Source organism: Neomonachus schauinslandi, chromosome 7 (assembly GCF_002201575.2).
Source record: "Neomonachus schauinslandi chromosome 7, ASM220157v2, whole genome shotgun sequence".
In the NCBI taxonomy this organism is placed as follows: Eukaryota; Metazoa; Chordata; class Mammalia; order Carnivora; family Phocidae; genus Neomonachus; species Neomonachus schauinslandi.
Window position 1 is genome coordinate 124,486,594 of NC_058409.1, and position 27,836 is coordinate 124,514,429.

At 40.1% G+C, this 27,836-nt stretch overlaps 1 protein-coding gene across 2 annotated transcripts in view; it reads left to right on the plus strand.

Moving 5' to 3' along the window:
- The window catches only part of ADAMTS12 (ADAM metallopeptidase with thrombospondin type 1 motif 12), a 292,985-nt gene that overhangs the window by 82,007 nt on the left and 183,142 nt on the right, over positions 1-27,836 (plus strand). The gene's annotated exons all lie outside the window — the stretch shown is intronic.

A 27,836-nucleotide genomic window follows, 5' to 3' on the forward strand; every position in this document is an offset into this window, starting at 1 on the left:
TATATATATATTTTTAATTCTGCCATGATTTTGTTCAATGTCCTGATCTCCCATATGTTTTCTCAATGAATAATAGAACATCTTAGGAGGAGTTATGTCTAGATCACAATGGTAAAAAAGTTTCATTTCGCAATGTCAAGTTTTATTAATTGGTAGAGGATGCCTGGATAGCTTGTTGAGGATCTGTAATGTGGGTAGAAGGTGAGAGTGTGCTAGAAAAGGATAGTAGTGTCTGCTGAACACAGTACAGGGCCAGGTAGGTGAGGCGCGTGGCAGCATTGGAGAGCATGGTTTTTGCCATCTCTGGTGTGGGTGGATTATACTAGCTCTGTGCAAGGAAATTTAAAATTAAAATTACATAGAATTTACTTATTGAGAGGAACCGCAAAGGGTATCTAGTCTGCAACATAATTTTCCTTCACAGTATTATCATTTTAAGGACAATGGGTATATTTTTCTCTCTTTTTTTTTTTTTTGCAGTTTTTGTTTATATCATGGTAAAATACACATACTATAAAATTTACTGTCTTAATCATCTCTACATGTATGGTTCTGTGGAATTAAATATATTCACCTTATGGATCTATCCACAGAACTCCTTTCACCTCGCAAAAATTGAAACTCTGTGTTATTAAACAAACTTTATTTTTTAAGATTTTACTTTTTTAAGGGAAATTTGGGGTTCACAGCAAAATTAAGAGAAAGGTACAGAGATTTCCCATATACTCCCCGCACCTACATGTGCATGGCCTCTCCTATTATCAATACTTCCTGCTAGAGTGGTATGTTTATTACAATTGATGAGCCTGTATTAACATATCGTACTCATCCAAAGTCCATAGTTACATTAGGGTTCACTCTTGGTGTTATACATTCTAAGGGTTTGGACAAATGTATGATAACATGTATCCATTAATATATTTTTATACACAGTATTTTCACTGCTCTAAAAATCCTCTGTGCTCTGCTTATTTGTCCCTTTCCCACCACCAATTCCTGGCATCCATTGATTTTATTGCTGTTGCATAGTTTTGCCTTTTCCAGAATGCTAGATAGTTGGAATCATACAGTATGCAGCCTATTCAGATTGTCTTCCTTCACTTAGTAATATGCGTTTTAAGTTTACTCCCAAGTCTTTTCATGGCTTGATAGCTGATTTCTTTTTAGTGCTGAATAATATTCCATTGTCTGGATGGACCACAGTTAATCCATCTATTCACCTACTGAGGGACATCTTGTTTGCTTTAAAGTTTTGGCAATTATGAATAAAGCTGCTATAAGTGCAGGTTTTTGTGTGGACATAAGTTTTCAACTCCTTTGGATAAATACAAAGGAGCTCGAATGCTGGATTGTATGGTAAGACTATGTTTAGTTTTGTAAGAAACCACCAAACTGCCTTCCAAAGTGGCTGTACCATTTTGCATTCCCACCAGGAATGAATGAGAGTTCCTGTTGATCCACATCCTCAGCAACATTTGATGTTGTCATGTTCTAGACTTGGACCATTCTAAGAGGTGGTAACTTTTTGTTGTTTTAATATGCATTTAATGACATATGGTGTGGTGCATCTTTTCATATTTTTATTTGTCATCTGTGTATCTTTTTTGGTGAGATGTGTGTTAAGGTCTTTGACCCATTTTTAATCAGATTGTTTGTTTTCTTATTGTTGAAGTTCAGAGTTCTTGTTGTATTTTGAGTAACAATCCTTTATCAGATGTGTCTCTTGTGAATATTTTCTTCCATTCTGTGGCTTTTCTTCTTATTTCTTGATGTTGGCTTTTGCAGAGCATAAATTTTTAATTTTAATGAAGTCCAGCTAATCAGTTGTTTATTTCCTGGATCATGCCTTTGTGTTGTATCTTTTTTTTTTTTTAAGATTTTATTTTTTTTTATTTATTTGACAGAGAGAGACACAGCGAGAGAGGGAACACAAGCAGGGGGAGTGGGAGAGGGAGAAGCAGGCTTCCCGCCGAGCAGGGAGCCCGATGCGGGCCTCGATCCCAGGACCCTGGGATCGTGACCTGAGCCGAAGGCAGACGCTTAACGACTGAGCCACCCAGGTGCCCCGCCTTTGTGTTGTATCTTAAAAGTCATTGTCATACCCAAGGTGATCTAGGTTTTCTTCTATGTTATCTTCTAGGAATTTTGTAGTTTTGTGTTTTACATATAGGTCAGTGATGCATTTTGAGTTAATTTTTGTGAAGTGTGTAATGTCTGTGTCTAGATTAATTTTTTTTTTTTTTTGCATTTGGATTCCAGTTCTTCCATCACTATTTGTTGGAAAGACTATCTTTGCTCCATTGTATTACCTTTGCTTTTTGCTTTTTTGTTAAGGATCAGTTGACTGTATTCATGTGGGTTTATTTCTGGGCTCTCTACATTGTTCTGTTAATCTGTCTGTTCATTCTTTTGCCAATACTGTACTGTGTTGATTACTGTAGGTTTTTTAAAAATGTATTTTATTTTATTATTTTATTTTTTAAAGATTTTATTTATTTATTTGAGAGAGAGCAAGTGAGGGAGAAAGAGAAAGAATGCACAAGTGGGGAGAGGGGCAGGGAGAGGGGGAGAAGCAGACTCCCCGCTGAGCAGGGAGCCCGACATGGGGCTTGATCCCAGGACCCTGGAATCATGACCTTAGCCAAAGGCAGATGCTTTACTGATCGAGCCACCCAGGCACCCCTTGATTACTGTAGCTTTATAATAAATCTTGAAGTTGGGTAGTGTCAGTCCTCCAACTTTGTTCTTCTCCGGTATTGTGTTGATTATTCTTTTTTGTTTGTTTGTTTGTTTTTTGCCTCTCCTTATAAACTGTAGAATTGATTTGTTGATATCCACAAAATAATTTGCTGGGATTTTGATTGGGATTGCATTGAATATATAGGTCAAGTTGGGAAGAACAGACATCTTGACAATACTGAGTCTTCCTCTCCATGAACATGGACCATCTCTTCAATTATTTAGTTCTTTGATTTCCTTCATCAGAGTTTTATAGTTTTCCCCATATAGATTTTTTGCATATTTTGTTAGATTTATACCTAAGTATTTCATTTTGGGGGTGCTAATATAAATGGTATTGTGTTTTTAATTTCAAATTTCATTTATTCATTGCTGATATATAAGAAAGTGATTGACCTTTGTCTATTAACCTGTATCCTACAGCTTTGCTATAAACTTTATTAGTTCCAAGAGATTTTTGTTGATTCTTTTGTATTTTCTTTTTTTAACAGATTTTATTTATTTATTTGTCAGAGAAAGAGAGTGAGAGAGAGAGCACAAGCTAGGGGGAGAGACAGAGGGAGAAGCAGATTCCCCACTGAGCAAGGAGCCCGATGAGGGGCTCCATCCCAGCACCCTGGGATCATGACCTGAGCCGAAGGCAGATGCTTAACCGACTGAGCCACCCAGGCATCCCTCTTTTGTATTTTCTATGTACACAATCATGTCATCTGTAAACAAAGGCAGTTTTATGTCTTCCTTTTCAATCTGTGTATCTTTTAGTTCTTCCTCCCTCCCTTCCTATCTTTCTTTCCTTTTTTTTTTTTTTTTTGGTTTTTTTGCATTAGCTAGAACTTCCTGTACAACACTGAAAAGCAGTGGTAAGATAGGACATATATACTTGCCTTGTACTTGATCTTAGTGGGAAAGCTTCAAGTTTCTCACTATTAAGTACGATGTTAGTTTTATGGTTTTTATAGATATTTTTATCAAGATTTTTTGTTTCCTCTGGTATGCTGAGGTGTAGTATTTTTGGCACTTATCCTACATGGTGTTATCTGAGCTTCTTGGACCTGTGATTTGGTTTCTGGTATTAATTTGGGGAAATTCTCAGTCATTTTTTATTTCAAGTATTTCTTTTGTTGCTTCCTTTCTTTCTTCTCCTTCTGGTATTTCCATTATGGATAAGTTACACCTTTTATGGTTGCCCCGACAGTTCTTGAATGATCTGTTCTTTTTTTTTTTTCCAGTCTTTGTTCTGTTTGATTTTCAGTTTTAGAGGTTTCTATTGGTATCTTCTTAAACTCAAAGATTCTTTTCTCAGGCCTGACCAATCTGCTAATAAGCCCATCAAAGGCATTTTTTATTGCTGTCATAGTAGTTTTGATCTCTAGCATATTTTTTTTGGTACTTTCTTAGGATTTCCATCTCTCTTACATTTCCCATCTGTTCTTGCATGCTATCTACATTATCTGTTAGAGCTCTTAGCACATTAATCATATTTGTTCTAAATTCCTGGTCTGATAATTTCAACATCCCTGCCATGTCTGGTTCTGATGCTTGCTCTGTCTCTTTGAATTGTGTTTTTTGCCTTTTGGTATGTTTTGTAATTTTGTAAAGAAAAATCGTGTATGTTTATACATGATGTTTTGATATACATAGTGAAATGATTATTACAGTCAAACTAATTAACATCCATCTTCTCACATAGTTACCATTTTGGGGGGTACTTTTTTCTTGATAGGTGACATGATATACCAGATGAAAGGAACTGCCATAAGTAGACCTTTAGTAATGTGGTGGTGAGGTTTAGGGGAAAAGAAAGGGTTCTGTAGTCCTATGATTAGGTCTCTGTTTTAGTGAGCCTCGCCTATGGGCTATGAACTTCAGAGGTAATTCTCAGTTTTTTCCTCCCTTTAGATGGGACAAGATGGGCTTGAGTGACAGGAGTTGGGTATTTCCTTTTTCCCATGTACAGCTATTTAAAGTTGGGTATTTCCTTTCCCTAAGGTAAGTCAGGCTTTGATAATACCCGAGCAGATGAGGCTCTGGTTAACTCGTTTCTTCTGAAGGCAGGCTTTGTGAAGAACATAGTGTTCTGGAGTATTTCATAATGGTTCCTTTTGCTCTCCTCCTGCCAGAAGAATGAGAGGATTTCTTTCCTGATATTTATTGTGTGGATTTGGCCAAGTTTCACAGTTTTGTAGGGGTCCCTTATAAATGAGTCCCCTTGGTGTTAATTCTCAGAGTTGTGTCTATGCTGAGCCTCCATTAACGTTTCAGAATTACAGTTCAGGTTTTCCCGGTTCTGGCTCCCATGGTGGTTTCCACTCCTGAGTCTGTTCCGGTAAGCTGCTGCTTTCTGTATTCACCAGTCTGTGTCTCCAGTCCTGGGAGTAGCAGTTTTTCCTGTGTCCTCCCCCTCTTTTATGCATCTAAGAAGAGTTGTTGATTTTTCAGTCTGTGAGGTTTTTACTTGTTAGGATGGAATGGTGACTACCTAGCTCCTTACATGCATAATGGGGAACTAGAAACCCCCTCTGTACCTATTTTTGTTGGATGGGTATTCATTTTTTTTAGTTTAAAGTTTTAGTAATAAAAACTAATTACTTTAGGAGATTTAGAATATACAAGAAAACATATGTTGAACACCTACCAGGTGTTGGGCCTGATTCTAAGTAATGGTGGTGGTACAGCATTGAACGAAATAGACAAAAACGGCTCCCCTCATGGAACTGACAAAGTAGTGTGGAGAGTGACATTAGACGAGATTACACTGGTAAATATATGCCAATATATAGTATGAAATAAGTGCAATGAAGAAAAAGGATGAAGGTGAATGGGGAGTGCTAGGGTGGGAGCTATTTATATTTTTGTTTGCATGGTCAGGGAAGGACTTTCTAGAAGATGACATGAGAAGTGTATGTGTGTCTGGAGGAGGGGGACGAGAGAAGAATTTGAAGGCAGGGACCCTGAACAAAACATGATTTCATTGATGTAAAGTGGACTCTCTGCTTAGACCCCTGAGTTTTTCTGAATGTATATTTCAGTCAGATTTGAGAAACACCTTTTAAAACATTTTTATATTGCCCCTCCAAAACCCCAGATAAAGCTGGGGACATAAAAATCAGTGAGAGCTGGACTTATTTGGAGTTCCTAATATGTCCTGGGAAAAGCTGAATCAGAGACAGTTGAAGACTCCCCTTTCCCCAGCCATGTACAACAGCGTGCAAGTTACAAATAATGAGAAAGAATTCAGCAGTATCCCTGCAGTTTCCCAGGGGACTCCAGGAAGGTTAAAACTTAATCCGAATGGGATCTCTTGTTCCCTACAGATTTCAGATTTTCCTATACTCAGTTCATTATCGGAAACAACTTGGTCCCAGTGCATAAGACCATTTCCTCCTTAATGCCGTTGAAGTCACACAGACTGTTCTGGGAAGGTCTCTTTGGAACCTTTGGAATGAAAATGCGTTTAAAATCATGAGCTCATGCTTTCCATGAGCTTTTTCTGATGAGACTTTTTCTGATGGACCGTCACATTATTAAAAAACACCCACCCACCATCTCAGGCATGAATTAATTTGAAAGAAAACTATTAGTAAAGCAGAATTGTGATTTGCAGCAAAATAAGTCATTGCGATTTTTCAGCTGAAAATGATAGAAGGATGTGAGTATGTATTACTTGTAGATTCGTGTATATAGTTTTATTTGCCTTTCACTATACCTATGGGAAGAAGACAGGGGAGGTATTATAATTTCCATCTGAAAAGCCTTAGGTCCAAGAGATTCAGTGACTGCATCAGGTCACATCCTGGGGTAAGACACTGCATCTCCTGATTGCCTTACATTATTCCATTTTTCACTCTGCGCCTTCCACCTCAGAGTCCCAAATCCTATGTTAAGACATCTTGAAAGACAACTAAATATCTCAGTGCCTCCTGTTTCTAAATTTTCTTCTCAGTGGGACGAGAACTATATTTCAACCCTAAGAAATTTGACATTTTCTTTGTGCTGATTTGGCAGAAACTCCCGGGGCTGAGATGAACTCCTACCACTGTAACTGACTTAAGGTGAATTACAGTGGCCTCTTCTTTAAGTTCTTTCAAACTCTTTAACCTGAACCAAGTAGCTGCAATTTCCAGGGAGCAAAATTAGCCCTTTCCATCAACCCCAGGGCTGGATATTAGCTTTCATCTAAATTTAGGTAATCTTCTTTTATTTAGAGCTGGCACTCCTCTTCTAGCTGGCCCTGTCTCATTTTTGGCCCTTGATGTATGTAAGCATATTGTGTGAGTTTCCTTTTGCTGCTTTAACAAATTACCCCAAGACGTGTGGTTTAAAACAACACAGATTTATTATCTTACAGTTCTGGAGGTCGGTAGTTTGACATGCATCTCAGTGAACCAGTAGCAAGGTGTCAGCGGGGCAGACTTGAGGATAAACTATTTCCTTGCTTTTTCTAGCTTCCAGAAGTCCCTTTCATGGCTTATGTCCTTATTTCTCGATTGTCAAAGCCAGCAAAGTTGGGCCAAGTCTTTTTCACACTGCTATCTCTCTAGCTCCCTCTTCCATTTATAATGATCCTTTGGATGACACCAGCCTCCCCTCCCCACCGCCATAGTCCAGGCTAATCTCCCATCTCTGATCAGCAACCTTAATTCTATCGGCATTCTTTATTTCTCTTTGCCATGTTATCTAGCTTATTCACAATTTCTGGGAATTAGGACATGGACATCTTTGGGGGGCTTTATTTTGTCTACTACATATATATTATTTTGTTTTCTAGTTGTCTCCTTTTAACAGTGTACATTTTAGTGTATAACAGTTTGGGTAGGGGCACCTGGGTGGCTCAGTCGGTTGAGCGTCTGACGCTTAGTTTCAACTCAGCAGTGATCTCAGGGTCGTGAGATCGAGCCCTGAGTTGGGCTCCCTGCTCAGCGGGGGGTCTACTTGAAGATTTTCTCTCTCCCTCTGCCCCTCCCGCCCCCACTCTCTCTCAAATAAATAAATAAACCTTAAAAAAAACAGACAAACAAACCCAAACCTCCAATTTAGATAGTTTATCATGCCACTAAATGTTCCTGACCACTGCAATAAGTGGAATCCTGTTTTCCTTTAAGGAACATTTGAACCAAATAAATTATAGCTAAAACTCACAGTATGGAGTGCCTGGGTGGCTAAGCAACTGCCTTCGGCTCAGGTCATGACCCTGGAGTCCTGGGATCGAGTCCCACATCGGGCTCCCGGCTCAGCAGGGAGCCTGCTTCTCCCTCTGACCCTCTCCCCTCTCATGCTGTTTCTCTCTCGCTTGCTGTCTAATAAATAAATAAAATCTTTAAAAAAAAAAAAAAGAATTTTCCTTTCTTTATGATTCAGAAAGGCTTTTGGAATAGTGATTTGGGTAACCCTAAAGCCTCCCAAAGCTTAATGCTGTTACTTTCCTGTGGCTTGCAGCTGTATTCAAAACCACCGCTCTGGCCTGGGAGATGTGCTTTTCAAAAACTTGTCTACCCTTCTCGCTCTTTTGCTGTGCGGTAAACAGGGAATGACAGAGAAGAGGAAGTGAAGGTGACAGGGTGGCCATGAGCAGGAATGAACAGTGCATCTCCCTGGGCCACCGGAAGATGCCTGAGTGTCCATATGCACAGCGCTCTTATCTGCCCACCGGCGGGGGCCGGAATGGTGGCCTCTCAGAACACTTTCTTACAGCTTTATTTATTTATTTTATTTTTTAATTTTAATTTTATTATTTTGTTTTTTTAAAAGACTTTTTAAAAAATTTATTTGACAGAGAGTGCGTGTGCACAAGTGGGGGGAGAGCAGAGGGAGAGGGAGAAGCAGGCCCCCTGCTGAGCAGGGAGCCCAACTTGGGGATCAGGACCTGAGCCGAAGGCAGCTGCTTAACCCACTGAGCCACCCAAGCGCCCCTTTCGTAAAGCTTTAAAACACTCTTTTTTTTTAACAAACTAGGTGCCTGATTGAACCCTGTTAGTTTATCTACTGATGAAGAACACCTCTCACCTTGTATTATTGCCTTTTAGTGAGTTTATTTCATGTTGTTTCCAAAGTCCTGCTTGACAGATTTCAAAGAAGGGTGTGCTTTGCTCTTTTTTTCCTGCCCTGTTTCCCCTTGCTCCAGATACATCCTCGCCCCTCTTCCCTGTTCCAGTTCTTCTGTTCTTCTTTTTCCCTTCTCTGCTGATCCAGTGTACTTGTCATTTCTCTCTCTGACTTCCTCACAGTCCATGTTCTCCAGCCCCACCACCCCGTTCCCTGCTCTCAGCGGCTTTACCTGCGGACCCCAATTAGCTATGTGATTACACCGTGGTGACTGGATATTAGGAACAGAATGTATTCTGAAAGCACTTCAGTGAAAACCATGCTTCCTAAATAAATAGCCCCCAAGCATCATACTTTATCTGTGGGGATCACTTAGTATCCTTAAAATTATTCTCCTAGCTAAAACATGTGTTACCACTTAAGGCATTGAATTACAAAAGCCTTATACAACATTTTATACATTCTGTCAGGTTTTAAAAGTATCACATGCTACTACAGAAATTTGAACAATTCAGAAAGGCACAAAGGGAAAATAAAAATTATGTGGTAATCATACAAAGAAAAGCACTAGCAAGTGTTTTGAAGATAACTTTATTTTTATTATAAGAAATGGGTACCCAGTGTAGCAGATTCAGAGTTTTCAGCAAAAGTGTAAGAGTGAAAGTAACCATTGTCCAACAACTCAGGAGTGACTATAGTTAATGTTAATGAATATACATGTATTTTTTTTCAGATAAGATAGCTTTTTATTGGAAAAGAAATCTAGCAGCAATGATGGCATATTTTTTTCCTTCATTTTCTCTATATTTCTAAAAATTTGAATCATGTGGAACATCCAGTGTCATATCCTTTCATTTACTCTTGTATAGCGAACATTGTTTGATATCATTACAAACACAGCACATTTTTTTATTTGCTGCATAACATCCTATTGTGTAAATGTTACTCTATTTACTTCCCAGCCCTCTGTTGTTGGTCATATAGGTTGTTTCCTATTATTAATATTAGTAATAAGGCTGTGATGGATATTTGTGCACAAACTGTTTTCCTTTTATTTTTCCTTTGGATCAATTCTTTTGGAAATAATTTTACAAGTGGAGTTTTGGGGTCACAAGTGTGCTTTTCTAAGCACCAGTGTGCAATCTGCTTTGATGCAGATTGTCCCAAAAGGGAGAAGCAGTCCTCCCTTACTTCCCTGGAGGTATGAGAGTGTCCATCTGACCATAATATTATGATATGGCCATATTGACAGAGTAATTGCACAATTTTACTGTGGAAGATTTTTAATTTTCATTCTCAGATTTTGATTAAGTTTCCATCAATTTGAATACTAATGAAAAAGAGAATGAATTGTTTGAAACTTTTTAAGTAGACATTTTATTTTATTTTATTTTATTAGAGAGAGAGAGAGCAGTGGGGGCAGGGTCAGAGGGAGAAGCAGACTCCCTGCCGAGCAAGGAGCCCCATGCGGGACTCCCTCCCAGGACCCCGGGGTCATGACCTGAGCCGAAGGCAGACGCTTAACCGACTGAGCCACCCAGGTGCCCAGGAGTAGTTTGTATTTTAATCTTAATGAAATAAATGTGTCTCATAGAGATAACCACTGGCAAATTTTTAAAAATAATCATTTTGTTTATAAAAGAAATATGTATCAAACATATATATGTATATATGTGTGTATACACACATATCAAATATATATAAAGTGTATCAAATTTAGGATTTGCAAAGCATAAAAGAGAAAATAACACTCATCTTGATATTTTTGCTGTGGTCACAAATTCTTGATCATACTTCTGCTCTTTGCCTAACAATTACTATTCATTAGTAATTTGGGAGGTCATGAATTCAGTGTCAGACGGGTTGGCATTTGCATCACGCCAGCTCACCTCTAAGAACATTGCCCTCATCAGGGTTGAGGTCACTGAAAAGGTTACAAATGGTAGGTAAACTTCAGCTGTCATTCAGCTGTTTTAGAAAGTTCCATGGCACTCACCACATACTTTCCAGAATTAAGGAAATTGTGCTATTTAGATTTTGACAAGAGTGCTATGATGTTTTAATGTATAATTATTCTATTGGAAGGGATTTTTACTGTTTTGTGACATGTATCATTTCTCCATTATGTACTATTTGGGCATAAACAGTTTTAAAATTGTGAAGTAAAAAAGAAGTAGACTTATTTTTCTAAGTTTTAAAAAGGAGGAATTTAATGTTATAATCTCTTTGGTGTCAGTGAGAAGGTTTAACTCATTGTCTATTAAAATGTGTTAGAAGTATGTTTAATTAATCTAATTGTGTTTATATTCAATATTCCTAAAACCATCAATGAGTTTTCAAAGATGGCAGATGGAACAGTAGGTCGCCTTCCTAACAGTAACTGAGAATAAGGGAGGAGCCATCTTAGGATATGAGATTTTGACAACATTCTAGGAGACAAAAGTGGGACAATTAATAGCTAAGGTTTCATGGCTAAGTGTGCACACTGGTGAGATATAGACAAAAAGAAAGTTGATTTGACACAGGAGCCTCCAGAGGGATTTGGGACTTGGAGATTCTGGATGTGACGGAGGGCAGGGAGGCTGGAAGCTGCAGGCTGGAGCTGAAAATGGAATGGTTGTCTGCTTCCACAACCTTGGGCAGATTTACTTCTGCCAGGTGTCTATCCACTCAGCAGTAGACTGGTGGGAATTAAATGGCCCAGAAAAAAGACCTTTACAGTCCAGCATTTAAGAAATCCTCCATCCATCCATAAAGATCGGGTACCTGTCAGACCTCTCCTTCAACAGTCAAAAGTCCTCCATGCCAGCATAGAGCACCTCACTGGCTTTTCAGGACCCCCTCATAAATATGGAAGGGTAAGCAAGGATGTCAAGATATTTTTGGAAAACATCCAACATGAAATAAGTAGAGCAAAATAAATAAACAGGAAAAATTACATTGGAGAAATCAGATAATGCAGAAAGCAGAAAGAAGGAAACAAACAAGTAAGAAACCTCAGAACCTTTCATTAGTGTTCATAGAAATATTCTGGAATAGATTGTGTCCATAAAACAAGACGATACTGTGAAAAGGAAAAAGTTAGAGGTCAAGAAAGAGCTTTCTGGGGAAAAAAAAGAGCTTTCTGGGGAAAAAAAAAAGGATTGGTAAAATTTAGAAAGAAACAAATAGAAATAGTGGAAGATAAAGCCAAGAGAATCTCTCAAAAAGTAGATAAGCAAGATGCTTGGAAAATATGAGATGAAAAGTAAGGGAAATGGCAGAGCAGTCCAGGAGGTCTAACAACCAAGACTATTTTTCATAACTATTTTTCCAGAGACACAGTCTCTGGAATGAAAGGTACATTTAGTGTCCAGTACAGTGGGTGGAAGAAGACTCACTCGAAGGCACATAATTGTGAAATTTCTAAGTAGTGTGGGTAAAGAGAAGATCCCTGAGCTTTCTGGGGAGAGAGGTGAAGGCCATCTAAAAAAGGATGGAGAGTCAGGAAAGATATTAGATTCCTCAATTTTAAAATTGGATGCCGGATAAAGCAGACATGCTGATGGGAGAACCCTGAAATCAGTGGATCTCACCTGGAGGTGCCCTCTGGGGAGTCCCCAGATACTGGCTGGGGGCTGGCCTGGGAGCCCCAAGGCCAGCGTGGAGCAGGGAGATGGAGAGCTCCTCGGGAAGCCTCTAAGAAAAAACGGGAACTCCATAGAATAATGTCTGGTATGCTGGGGATTTTAAAAGGATGGATTGTAGTAACAAAGGAGGCAATGCAGTAAGAAAAGAAAGATAAGATTCCAAGAAAAACGAAAAGCTACACAAGAAAGAAAATACTAGTAACTTGTACGGCATTGAGACCAGCCCGTGAGAGTAGGTACTGGCTGGTAAGTTGTATCTGCACATACTGGCGGAGGACCAGGTTTGCCTTGATGCTGCTTTAATAATGTAAACACAGTTGTTTGTATTGGTTTGAGGGAAGTACTGATACTGAGAGAATGGCAGCGGGATTGTGTAAGGGAGCCAAAGCTTTATCTATTATGGCAGGAACAGTACCTCAGATAAGGTCTAAAACTGATTAAAACAAACAAACAAAAACCCCCAGCATGTTATTTAGAAATATGGAGATATCTTCTAGAAGAATAGGGTTAAAAAAGCCAAAGGTCATTACCTCTGAGGATTGGGTGAGGTAGAACAAAAGATTATTGCTTTTCATCACAGGCTTTTAGGAAATATTCCACTTTATTAAGCTATGTGCTTGAGGTAATATGAATTACTTAAAAAAAAACCAATTTATTATATAACAACCAAATGCATTGTATTAAACGTTATTAGATTCTGGTTACAAACAAACAAACGGTGAATAGCTCTAAAAAGCATTTGGGGACAATACGGGAAATTCGAACATGGAATGAAAATTAGGTTATGTTGTGGAATTATTACTAATTTTCTTAGGTGAGGTAATGGAACTGCGATTATCTAAGAGAATGCTTCTTAAGACAAGCATGCTGAAGAATTTTTTTTAAATATTTTTATTTATTTATTTGAGAGAGAGAATGAGAGAGAGAGAGCATGAGAGGGGGGAGGGTCAGAGGGAGAAGCAGACTCCCCGCCGAGCAGGGAGCCCGATGCGGGACTCGATCCCGGGACTCCAGGATCATGACCTGAGCCGAAGGTAGCTGCCCAACCAACTGAGCCACCCAGGCGTCCCTTTGCTGAAGTATTTAATGCGGGACTCCCACAGTGTCTGCAAATTACCTTCAAATAATGCAGCATATCCATTTCAGAGGTGGAAAAATACTAATATTTGTCGAATCTAGGTAATGGCATAGGGGTATTTGTTATACTATTCCTTGAATTCTCAGTGGAAATTTTTTGAAATAAAACATTGGGAAAAGACACATCATTCATATGTACTCTGGAAATCAACATCTCCCCTGAAATGTAATCTCGAGGCAGGCACTGTCTGCTCATTTTGCAGTGATTGGAACTGTTTGCCGAGGGCTGGTTTTGGTGTGGTGTGTTCATACCCCAAACAGCACTGCCATAAACTGTTAACCGGCCGTCTCCGCTAGGATGCTGGGGGAATGGTCCGAATGGCAGGGAAATCACACTCTAATGAAGAAGATGTCTGGTCAATTCAGGGCCTGTTTAAGAAAAAAATAATCATTAAACTCAGTGGTCACTGAGACATTCTATCTTCAGTGTTGTCATGATGTATTTTCCTCAGTTCTAGAGCTCATTTCCTGGACCCCATGTAATACCATGGAGAAAAGAGATCTTTTTGTTAAGTCCTAGTAAAAGAAGTTAAGTCCTTATTAGACCAAATTTTTGCCTTACTGATTTCTTCCCTGCAGATTTGATTATTGTGAAGGAAAAAATTATACTTTTCCCACTATTTTATTTCTCCGAAATTGATGGCATTGGAGCGCTAGACTCCCAATGCTCAATTCTGGTGTCAATTTTTTTTTTTAAAGATTTTATTTATTTATTTGACAGAGATAGCACAAGTAGGCAGAGAGGCAGCAGAGGGAGAGGGAGAAGCAGGCTCTCCGCTGAGCAAGGAGCCTGATGCGGGGCTCGATCCCAGGACCCCAGGATCATGACCTGAGCCGAAGGCAGCCGCTTAACCCACTAGGCCACCCAGGCGCCCCCAATTCTGGTGTCATTTTAAGAGAAATATTGACAAGCTGTAGTATGGTTCCAGGGAGATTAACCAGAGTGCTGATGAATGAGCACAATAGGAAATAAAAAAGGGTTGAAGGAAATGGAAATATTTATCCTGAAAAGAGAGCTCTTAGTGGCACCTGATAAATGTTATTCAATATAATTAAGTAAATTCTATGTACCAAAGATATCAGACATATTCCAGTGTAACTCCAGAAGACAGAACTAAGATGATGAGTGGAGGTTATAGGGACAAAGATTTTTAACTCCACAAAGGGAAGGGATTTCTAAAAATTAAAGTAATTTAGCAATAGTGGATACCTTCAGAAATTATCTTTTGTTAGTAGAATTGCATTTGAGGTGTGGATGCATGGAGTTGAGGACATAGTTCCAGTATAAGCTGCAAAATTGAACCTTTGAAGGGTCTTATGGATGATAAGATTCTCTGATTTCAGGGAAAGCCACTATTATTTCTTAATTAATGCTGTGTGCCAGCCACTGTAATAGGTGATTCTTCATAATAGTTCCTTTATTCTTCATAACAGCTTTATCAAGTAGGCACTCCCTATTGCTCATACTAAGAGCCTGAGACTCATCAATCAACCAATTCGACCAAGGTCACACAGGAAGAGAGCAGAGACTCAGGATAAGAATGGAATATTATGCAGCCATCAAAAGGAATGAGATCTTGCCATTTGCAATGACATGGATGGAACTGGAGGGTATTATGTTGAGTGAAATAAGTCAAACAGAGAAAGACATGTATCATATGACCTCACTGATATGAGGAATTCTTAATTGCAGGAAACAAACTGAGGGTTGCTGGAGTGGGGGGTGGGGTGGGAGGGATGGGGTGACTGGGTGATAGACACTGGGGAGGGTGTGTGCTATGGTGAGCGCTGTGAATTGTGTAAGACTGTTGAATCACAGATCTGTACCTCTGAAACAAATAATGCAATATATGTTAAGAAAAAAAAAAGAAGATAACAGGAGGGGAAGAATGAAGCGGGGGAAATCGGAGGGGGACACGAACCATGAGAGATGATGGACTCTGAAAAACAAACTAAGGGTTCTAGAGGGGAGGGGGGTGGGGGGATGGGTTAGCCTGGTGATGGGTATTAAAGAGGGCACATTCTGCATGGAGCACTGGGTGTTATGCACAAACAATGAGTCATGGAACACTACATCAAAAACTAATGATGTAATGTATGGTGATTAACATAACAATAAAAAAATTAAAAAGAAAAAAAAGGAATGCTTATGACATCTTCAGAAAATAAATTCACTTGATGTATTTAAAAAAAAAAAAAAAAAAAGAACTCAGATCCAGATCAAGCAATAAAGTCCAAGCACCATATCAATGTTTTTGAATCTGCAGGTTGTAATCCATTACAAGGATGTGAAATCAACTTCGTGTGTTGGAACCAGAATTTAAATTAAACGAAATAGAGTAACACAGAATGGAATATATCAGAATGCCTCCTACATAGGAAAGGAGGGAAGCGTGAATTCCTGAAACGTTGGTTTGGTTATGTACTGGAGTCTTGATGTGAAATGTATTTTTTATTGTGTGTCAAGGCCAACACCTGAACCTCATGGATCCTTAACCTTTTTGACTCCCCCTTCCCTAGACTTCTGTGACTGGGTTAACTTTGGTTAACTCCCCAGATATATGAGATTCCTGAGACTGCTGTAAGAAATGACCACAAACAGAGTGGCTTAAAACAACACAGATTTATTCTCTTATAGTTCCGGAGGTCAGAAGTCAAAAATTAAGCATCATTAGGGCTGCATCCTTCTGGAGACTTCATGGAATAATCTATTCTCTTGCCATTTTCAATTTCTAGAGGCCCCTGTGCTCCTTGGCCTGTGGCCCCTTCCTCCATCCCTCCAATATCTGCTTCTGTCTTTACATCTCCTTCTACTCCCTCTGACCCTCCTGCTTCCCTCTTGTAAGGACACTTCTCGTTATATTGGGTCAACAATCTCCCCATTTCAAGATCCTTAACTTCATCACATATGAATACTTAAATGTTAATAATCCCTTTTCTGACCACAACCTCTCCTGCATTTGCTTAATTTGTCATTTCCTATGACTGGCTTTTCAGTGGCTCCATGACAGCTGAGCCTTTAGCCCGGCTCCATACAATGGTGGTATCTTCTCCCATTCCTCAGACCCCTTTCCCAACTGCCCTTCCTACTTGCCGTGAGCAGGCACTCTCACTTCTGCTGAAAGAGAAAAAGAGGTTCTCCCTATGTATTGCTTCAGTGACTCTCCTCTCTTTTTCTTCCCATGCCATCTTTGGAGGAGGACACAGCACTTCTAGTCCCATCAAAGTAATAGAGAAAATGTTTCTTTTACTGAAGATTTCACAGGTGAAAATGGTAAAAGAGTTTATACTGTACATTTCCTATTGTGCTTCAAGGAAAAAGCTCCACTTTCTTTTTGCAAAGCTTTCACTTTGGCTGCCAGCTGTTGTATCTCTCCGATCCTCTGTGGATCCTTTTCCTTCCGGTCTCTCCATCTCCAGGGGCTGCTTTGTCTACACCTGGCTCATTTCCGGGACTCTCAACTTCTTGCTTCTTTCTTAAACATAGTCATTTAGGACTCTCTGAGCTGCTCTTTTTCTTCCCCTTACCACTTTAATGTTGTCTTCAAGGATGGGAAAGTCCGTTCTGCCGAGAAAGATTTTGTTCTTGGCCAAAAATACTAGTTACGCAGACCTGTTCCTACAGGACAGTGGGGGATTACAAATCACTAACATTTGTTCTGCTGTAGTTGTGACTTCAGGGGAGTGTAGAAAGGAGAGACAGTGAGTATAGACTTATTCTTTAAGGAAAGAGCCCTTGAGAAGGTAAATCTTTTTTTTTTTTTATCTTTTCATTTTAGAGATGTAATGAGGTTATAAGTACCAGTGTTCACATTCATGTCTTTAACATCTCACACTAGACCTCTTTTTCCTTTTCTTTTTTTGTTTTTTTTTTTTTTTTTTTTTTCTTACCCTTTTTCTGCTGTGGCACTTAGTGAAGCTAACATCTATCAAATTTCCTCATGGTTTGACTTCTCCCATCCTTAGGCCACCAGAGAAGACATCCACCTTTGGCCCTAGACCACTGTTAAACATCCCTGGAATGCTGTGTTTCAGGCCAGAATCACTTTGGCAGCTGCAGCAACAGTCTTGGCTGGCTGCCGTGTTCTCTCCTGCCCACGTGGGAGGACTCCCAGCCGGGAACTGTTGCCCATCATGGTGGGAGAAGCAGAGCCAGGGCCATGTTCTCTACAGCCCAGGAAGGGCTTTGTGTCCTTAAAGTGGAGGATGGTTTCTGGACTGAGAATGATGACTTGCTGGGGCATGATGAAAAAAGAGTGCTGTATCTTGGCTAAATCCTGCTCCCCATGGGAGAAAGTACTTTCACTTCTGCAAAGCTGGTTCTCTCCCATTGTTCTTCCTAATAACATGTTTCCTGGGCTTCCAATGTGCTGGCACTTTCGCCCTTCTTTTTAGTTGGACTTGAATTTTCCGGTGCTGACAAACATGGCTTGCTACATAGAGCTTCTCCCCCACAAGGGCAAAGCCATAGAGAAATTCTGAGGAATGAAGTTTTTCTGATAGACGATTATTGAGAGAAGGAGAAGTAGTTAGAAATGACCTTAAGTCTCTGACAATTCCTCCTTTTGCTCAGGACTGGAAAGACCATTTTGTAAGACACTGTCATCCAGGAGGCTCCCTCCCTGTCCCCGAAGACTGTGGGAGAGAGAAGTTCTGATGAGTTTTTGGTTGCCACAGTGTCTCTTAGCTGACGCTCCTTGATTTTGTTAGCTTATCTAGGAATGCATGGTTTGAGATGTAATGAAATTCCTTTTTTAATTTTCAGGAATAATAGGTTTGGTGGGGTTCTTCAGCATTTGTGTCAAGCTAGCTCTTTCAGGTGTCCCGTCTTCTTAGTATCAAATGATTCCACATTTCAAATCCAAAACATTTACTCTATTAGAGAATCTACTTCCTAGAATGTTTTAAACTTTTTTTGGCATCTTGTATTGCCCTGATCTGTTAAGATGTTATGGGCATTCTCTGTGAACCTAAGATTCAAGGGAACATTCTCCACAAACTGTAGTCAACAATTGTTATAGCTGAAACTTCTTTTGATTGAGATGAACTAAATGTCTAATTGGGGTCATTGCTAGTATCTTTCCATTCTTTAGTGTTATGCTGGTTTGATGGTAGAAGAAGATAGAAATAATCAAGCACCACCTAATGGGATAGTGTCATTTTTCCGAAGTATGACACGTGGATTATCTGTATCAAAAACCCCAGAGTGCTTGCTAAAATGCAGATTCCTGGGTACACATTAGATGTACTGACGAGAATCTCTGGGCAAGACTCCCGGGCATATGCATTTTTAATAAGCTTTCCATGATTCCTTTGCACATTAAAATTAGAATTAGGTGGACCATCTGATGCCTTGTTCTCTTTGTGTTGTCATTGTGTTCTTATTTCTAAAGATCCACTTCAGTGGGCTGAGTGGCTGTTCTTCTGTCAGGGACTTAGTCTTTCTTCCCTAATAAGAACAACAGTCAGTGAATCTATGTGAACAGCTCTTGGGAATTAGAATGGAATAAATGTACTTAGTTCCAAGTATTATCTAGTGAGAACAACGAATTGAGAGACAGCTTTTCTACCCTTACGTGAGCAGAAAGTTTTCTTCTGGAGCCAAAACCTGAGTAATTTCAGAAATAAACAACTACATTCGCCATGCTGCAAGATGAAGAAATGATTTAATTTCAGAAAAGAGTCCAAATACCATCACCTTGAGAAAATCCATAAGGGATGGAAACATTTACTCAAGACAAGGCCCTGTTTGGGGTGATTTTATATATTGCCCTATTCAGTTCTTACTAAAGCTCCTCAGCAAAGAACATGCTGTGATCACCATTTTACAGATGAGGAAACAGGCTCAGAGAAACTGAATTACTTGTGCAAAGTTACACTGCTTGTTAGTGCTGGAATTGACTGGTAACTCAGCCTTGTCTCCAAAGTCTGGTTTTTCCCATTAGAAGCAGAGAAACTGTGCTGCAGATTCTGTTTTCAGGGGAAAAGGAGGCCAAGACTAGGCATCCATGGTTGACCTAGTGACGTGAAATTAAGTTTATTGAAGATTTCAGCCTTCCTTCATTTGAAGAAATCCCAACTTGGGAGTTAAGCTCGATTCTGCCCGAGAGAAGCCCAGAAAATTGGCCCTCCAGGCTGAGGAGATGCCTGTGATGTTTTGGAGGTTTGATTAGAAGGCCTCCACTGTTACTTCGAGCTCTCAGACTATTAAAGGAAGAAAGAGAAATCTATTAATTCTGTCTCCTCTCAGATTTTTTCAGACAACTCAGTGTATGCCAGGTCACCACTGATTCTCCCTGGTTAGTGTAGTATATATGTACCTACAGGAGGTTTATTGTCAATAATTGGCTAGCATGTTTATGGAAGATGACTCCCACGATCTGCCATCTGCAAGCTGGGGAACCAAGCAAACCATGGAATAATTAAATCTGAGTCTGAAGCCCTGAGAAGCAGGGGAGCTGATGGTGTATAAATCCCAGTCTGTGTATAAATCCCAGAAGACCTGACTCTCAAGGGGTTGGGTGATGTCCACACTAGGGAGGGCGTTCTCCTTTACCGAGTCCCACTGAATTCAAATGCTAATGTCATATGGAAAAACCTTCACATACATGCAGAAGTCATATTTAATCAGAGCATTCCATGGCCAGTTGAGGTGGTACATAAAATTCACCATCACACCAGACATCTGGGGGAAATGTTTCCTTAGACTATCACAATAGCTAATAGCTAACACTTATAGGGCACTTATTATGTGCTAACATTCATCCAAGTGCTTTACACTGACTCATTTAATACACATGACAACTTTTTTTTTTTTTTAAAGATTTTATTTATTTATTTGACAGAGAGAGAGACAGTGAGAGCAGGAACACAAGCAGGGAGAGTGGGAGAGGAAGAAGCAGGCCTCCTGACGAGCAGGGAGCCCGATGTGGGACTCGATCCCAGGACCCTGGGATCATGACCTGAGCCGAAGGCAGACGCTTAACGACTGAGCCACCCAGGCGCCCCACATGACAACTTTTAATAAGTTAGTTAGCAAGTTACTATCACTATTCGTATTTTTCAAATGAGGAAATTGGGGCCCAGAGAAGTTAAGTTACTTGTAGCTAAGAGATGAGCTGAGCAGATGGACTTGAGAGACTTGCTTTCATCACCACTTTGTATTGTTGTGTGTATTGTACTGTGGATGATGCTCTGACCACATGAGCTTCTATGCATTTATTGAGTGCCAATAAATGCGGTAAATCCTTCTGCTAGGCATTTTACATACAATGTCTCTGACATTTACAACCCTGCAAATTAAGATAGATGATGCCCCATTTTACAGATGAGAAAACTGGGACTCATTGTATTGACTAATTTGACCAAGATCACACAGCTCAAGCTATTTCTTTTCTTTCTTTTTTTTTTTTTTAAAGATTTTATTTATTTATTTGAGACAGAGAGAATGAGAGACAGAGAGCATGAGAGGGAGGAGGGTCAGAGGGAGAAGCAGACTCCCTGCCGAGCAGGGAGCCCGACGCGGGACTCGATCCCGGGACTCCAGGATCATGACCTGAGCCGAAGGCAGTCGCTTAACCGACTGAGCCACCCAGGCGCCTGCTCAAGCTATTTCTAATAGACCCTATCATAACTTTTTGATCTTATATATTTTTTGGAATCCATTCCATCAGTTTTTTTAATGAAGAGATTTGTTTTTTCTAATATTTAGACTCTGAACTGCCAGCCAGTGAGTGGGATGTGGTCTTGTGTATGTTAGGGTTGTGGTAGGCTTCTCTGAAGAGCATGGGAAGAGTATGAGGACATGTAGGTTGATATTTCAGGGCTCTTAGCGGGACAGCTCTTTCTAGAAGTGGAACCTGGCTTCCAATTCTATATGATCATGAGTCCTATCCCAGGCTCCTGCTGGGACATCCACACCCCTTCCATTCTGGTCTCAGGACAATGGCAGCCCCCTCACACAGCCCTTGTCCTGCCAAATAGTTCATTTTAATTTTGGCAAGTGTTGGATTGTTTATAGCTACTTATTTCTCTAATTGCTCTGAAGTCTGTGTCAGTACATTGGTGTTTCCAAGTTGGCTCCTGATTGACTTCATCTTTTTTTTTTTTTTAAAGATTTTATTTATTTATTTAACAAAGAGAGAGAGAGCACAAGCAGAAGTAGTGGCAGGCAGAGGAAGAAGCAGGCTCCCTGCTTAGCAGGGAGCCCGATGTGGGACTCGATCCCAGGACTCTGGGATCGCGACCTGAGCCAAAGGCAGATGCTTAACCAACTTAGCCACCGAAGCGTCCCCTGATTGACTTGATCTTAAAAAACAAACTGTTATAGTGAAATGTCACATTTTTGCAGTTTGTTTTTCTTTTAAGGCAGGTCTTCAGATTTGCCTTGATTATAGCACTCATCACTGTATGATGCCTATGCTATGGATCTCCTTCAGTTGTCAGCCAGTCTCTAGAAATATGCAGTCCAATGTACCTATTAACCACTTGTGGCTGTTTTAATTCAAGATAATAATTGAAGTTAAATGAAATTGGATCATATGGCATTTCTATTTTTAATTTTTTGAGGAACCTCCGTATTGTTTTCCAGAGTGACTGCACCAGTTGGCATTCCCACCAATGGCACACAAGGTTTCCTTTTTCTCCATGTCCTCGCCAACACTTGTTATTTCTTATCTTTTTGACAGTAGCCATTCTGACAGGTTTAAGGTAATATCTCATTTTGATTTGCATTTCCCTGACGATGAGTCACGTTGGGCATCTTTCCATGTGTCTGTTGGCCATCTGTATGTCTTTGGAAAAATGTGTATTCAGGTCCTCTCCCTATTTTTAATCATATTTTTTTGGTGTTGAGCTGTAAATGTTCTTTATATATTTTGGATATAAACCCTTATTGGATGTATCATTTGAAAATATTTTCTCTTATTCAGTAGGTTGTCTTTTTGTTTTGTTGATGGTTTCCTTCACTGTGCAGAAGCTTTTTATATTGATGTAGTCCCAATAGTTTACTTTTCCTTTTGTTTTCCTTGTCTGAGGAGACAAAGCTAGAAAAATGTTGCTATAGCTGATGTCAAAGAAATTACTGCTTGTGTTCTCTTCTAGGATTTTTATGGTTTCAGGTATCACATTTAGGTCGTTAATCCATTTTGAGTTTATTTTTGTGTGTGGTATTAGAAAGTGGTCCAGTTTTCCCAGCACCATTTACTGAAGAAACTCTCTCTCCCCATTGTATATTCTTGCCTCCTTTGTCATAGATTAATTGACCATATAAGCAAGAGTTTATTTCTGGGTTTTCTATTTTATTCCATTGATTTGGGTGTATGTTTTTGTGCTGGTACCATGCTGTTTTGGTTTATACATCTTTGTAATATATCTTGAAATCTGGAATTGTGTTACCTCCAGCTTTGCTCTACGATTCAGTAATTCTACTATTGGGTATTTACCCAAAGAAAATGAAAACACTAATTCAAAAATATACACACACTCCTCTGTTTATTACAGCATTATTCACAGTGGCCAAGATATGCAGGCAACCTAAATGTCTATTGATAGATGAATGGATAAAGAAGACGTGTGTACGCATGCACACACACATGCACACACACACACAGACACATATAGAGAGAATATTACGCAGCTATAAAAAAGGATGCGATCTTGCCATTTGTGACAACATGGTTGGACCTAGAGGATATGATGCTAAGTGAAATAAGGCTGACAAAGAGAAATACCATATGATTTCACTCATATGTGGAAACTGAAAACAAAACAAATGAATAAAACAATAAAACAAACAAAAAGCAGAATGAGATCTTTGAATACAGAGGACAGAACTGGTGATTGCCAGAGGGGATGGGGGCTAAGGGGATGGGAAAAATGGGTGAAGGGGAGTGGGAGATATATGCTTCCAGTTATGAAATGAATAAGTCAAGGGAATAAAAGGCACAGCATAGGGAATATAGTCGGTGATATTGTAATAGCCTTGTATGGTGACAGAGGGTGACTATACTTGTAATAAGTATAGCATAATGTGTAGACTTGTAGACTCACTATGTTGTACACCTCTCAACTATACTCAACATGAAAAATTTTAAAAAGTAAGGTTAAATGAAATTAAACTTCGGTTCTGTTGTTATATTAGCCACATCTCAAATGCTCAGTAACAACATGTGGCTCATCGCTATCAAATTGGATGGTGCAGATATAAAACATCTCCATCATCACAGGAAGTTCTTTGGGCAGCACGTTCTAAGAGGTAGGGACCAGACCTGTATTGTTATAATATCTGCCCTACATATGGTAACTACCAAGTGGATGCACCAGAGAATGTCTTCCTGGCTTGAGCTTTATCTCCTCACACCACATGAATTAGTATCACTAAGAATAATATCGAAAATCTTCATGAATCTATGACATTACCAGTCGCTCCCGTCATTGGCTCCACGCGGGCCAGTCAGGGAGCTCTTGGGGTCAAGCAGAGGGTGAGGTACTCCTGGGGGAATCTTCCCAGTGGTCTTACATCTATATTCTGAGGCTTCTGTCATCTCTTAACTTCTAGTCCTGGTTTAGGGTCCTGGTTACATATTAAATGATAAAATGCTCTGCCTGCTACAGACCAGCAACAAAAGAAGTTAGTAATTCTGGGAGGCTGTCATGGCTTTCGGACTCTGCCACGTGTTTTGGAGACTATAGAAGTGCAGTCTTCTGTGTTTGCCCTCTAAAAGCACTCACCCTCACTGGTCTTCATCTTTTGATTTCTAACACTAATATATTAACTTGAAGTCCATCTTTAATTTTTTACAGGAAGCATTATTTGATACAAAAGAAAAAAAATGTCTACTAGTTCATTTCAAGTGTTAGGGACTGACCGGTGGAAAAGATTTTAAGGCAGGTGGATTTCTTAAAGTCCATTAAATCAGACTCTTCAGATTTCTTTATACTCTTCAGGCAAGCCCAACTGGTGGGCATGAAACAAAGGGCTGTGCTGAACCACAGCACTGGAGTCTGTAGCACCTAGGGAGGGACCCTCCACCCCCTCAAATACACACCTTTCTCAGGGGTGCTGTATATCAAGTCTTGTCTTCTGGCTGCATTATAAACCTTGAGGTTTATATACCCGTCTTAGAGTTCTTAGCACAGGGCTGGCCAAGTGACAGATACAGATTGATAATCAATAAGGATGATTGTGGGGGTGCATCTTTATCCTCTTACCTGTGTATTATAATGGGCAACAGGTGGTATCTTTTCCAGTGATTCATGTACTGTGATGAGTATCTTGGGTGTCTCTTTATCCCAAACCAATATGTTGCTCATGTTGTCTTCGTCCCCATGGGAAGAAAAACTTGATCTGGTAACTTCTGAAATTTTCAAGTGAAAAGGAATTTCTTTCCAGGACAGGTTGCTCAGTTTTGGCAGCACTGTTCCATTTTACAGCTCCAGGGGGTACAATTCACAGCTTTTTCTTATGTGAACAGCACCCCCTTGAGCTGTGCAGCCCAGGACCTGGAGTGTCAGAACTGATTTGGTAATTCTTTCCTATGTCTTTTACAAGACCATTGTTGTTACCCTTCAATCTGCTAGGTTTTACCTAGGAGGCTGCCAGCATAGGTTAGGTGACTCTTCAGGGTCTCTAGGTTGTGTGATTCTAGAACACTCTATTCACAAATTCCTTGTTAGACACTGCCAGTTTCCCACTGGGCCCTAAATCATCGCACTAACGGAAGTATGATGTCAGTTACATCAAGATGACTAACACTTTGATGGGAGAGGGAGAAGAGGTTGTAGGCAACTATTCTCAATCTGAGACTGGGGAAAATAAGTTGGTTCTAAAGAGTTTGTGAAAGTCCTTCTCCCCCTTTCCTTAGCAGAGGGCAGTAGAGGTTCAATGCCACTGCCTCACACCAAGGTGGCTCAGCCCTTTGTTTCATGCCCACCAGTTGGGCTTGCCTGAAGAGTATAAAGAAATCTGAAGAGTCTGATTTAATGGACTTTAAGAAATCCACCTGCCTTAAAATCTTTTCCACCGGTCAGTCCCTAACACTTGAAATGAACTAGTGGACATTTTTTTTCTTTTGTATCAAATAATGCTTCCTGTAAAAAGTTAAAGATGGACTTCAAGTTAATATATTAGTGTTAGAAATCAAAATAATGCTTACCTCTGTGGGGGGGATGGTATTGACTGGGAGGGGAATAGGGAGTTTCTGCTGGGAATGTTCTGTTTCTCCATTTAGGTGTTCCATCAATAGAAGATTTATGGGACTTTACAGTTATGATTTGTATATCCTTTTGTATGTTTATAAATCTTCAAAATAAAGTTTATTTAAAACAATTCTTAGAAGATAGCCTCAGGAAGCATTCACAGATATTTATAACTTAGTTAAAACAAGGACGTGAGTTTCTTTCCAAAAGGGAGTCAGCAGTGTGCTGAGACTACTGGAGACTGAGGGGGAAGAGTAGGTGACAATGGAGAGAAAGGGCAGATTTGTCCTCCTTGAGCTTCTGTCTGGGGTTCATTCTGCCCTGGTTCTTCTGGGAACAGAGTACAAGCCCCCAGTGAATTGGATACTTTTTTTTCAAGTCCATTCCCTATTCTTCTTCAGAGATCTCAGAAAGGTCAGCAGGTTATAGAGAAGATTGGAATGAAGAGTGCCTCTTCCAGAACTGGTAATAGGAGAAGGTGATTCTCTTGGGTGGTTTGCTTCAGGAAAGCATGGAGCCTGTCCTTCGTTTGGAAAGCAAACCATAGGCAGCGAGTTCTTCCAGTGTGACCTGGCTCTGGTTAGGTGAGAAGAGACCAATAACCCGTGGCCACCTGGATACTCGTCTAAAGCTCCGTGTTTATATGTTGGTGGAGAAGGAGCTCTGCTGGGAAATCTTCTTCCCTCACTCTCCTCCAAACCAGTGGCTGCCTCTTCATCCCCTCTCCTTCTGTGTGACCCACACAAGGGGTCCGTGCATGTGAGCAGGTGTCCTGTTTCCCTCCAGCTGGTGGGTCAGCCAGCTCTCCTAGGTGTCAGCATCCAGCTTCAGAGAAATATTTAGACTGAGTAGGTAATTTCCGGGTGCAAGGCTGGCCTCATGGAAGAATGCAGATGAAAGTAAGCCTTTAGGAAAATGCTTGTTTGGCTTTCAGGCATTCTCATTCATGTTGCTTATAAATAGTTATTATGTTCTCAGCCGGAGCCCCATCTGTTTCTTCTGTACCACCTGGGTCCAAAATTTGAGGTTAAAGAAATACCAATGAATCCTTCTTGTTTTTTTCTTCAGGGACATCCATATTGGGTTGATAGCAGTTGCACAAAAGGACCCCGCACCAGCCTTCCCTGAGGAGTCTTTGAGTCCTCCTTGTTTCTGTGGAACAAATGAGCTTTATCAGCAACAGGCTTACATTCTCCTCATGTCCCTGCTCTTTGTCTCAGAGTAGAAATGGAACCAAATCTCAACACTGTGCAAGTCTGTTTGCAGCTATTTTATTACAATCTGGATCTTGTCAGTTCTTTATGTCCCATGGGATTCCTCGGGGAAAACACCACCACCTTGCATCTGTAAAATACTTTGCATGGCACTTTTATAAGCCTTAGCTCATTTGATTCCTCGAACAGCCCTGTGAAGTAGTAGGCATTTTTTTTTTTTTTTTTTTGCAGGTTGGGTAACGTCCTCAAAGTCACATAGCTGTTCTTACGACCGCCAGTAAAGCGTACCTTTTTTTTTTTTTTCCGTTCCTCTTGTTATTAAAGATTTTTCAAAGTCAGTAATCAAAACAGGAAGCCAATTATGAGATTTATGTTTAGATCTGGTTATGTTATTGATCCAATGAAGCAAACATTTTGGAAAGACATCCAAGTCAGGGATTGTCCATAGAGAGCAGCCTCCTTTCATGGAGCCCCTCTTGCCTTTTGAGTGTGGGGGCTGCTCAGTCTTCAGGCTCATCTGCAGAGCAGGGCGGCCCTGGCTTGCTGAGGTATGGTGAGGGGGCTTGAACTTGGAAGCCTTCACAGTTTCCCTAAGCTCCCAGTGTTTCCAGGTTTACTTTTGCGAACATATTATTCACTGAACGGCTATGTTGACCCTAATACAATGAAATGACATAAAATCTGGAAAGAGACTAATGATAGTTAAGACTACGAGCCAGGCCCTTTTCTAAGAGCTTTGCATATATTAACTCATTTGGTTTTCATAACAAGCCTTGATTATCCCCATTTTTCACTTGAGAAAGCTGAAATTGAGCAAGTCATTTGCCCAAGGTCACAATGCTCCTAAGTGAAGGAGCTGGGATTGAAGCCAGTTTAA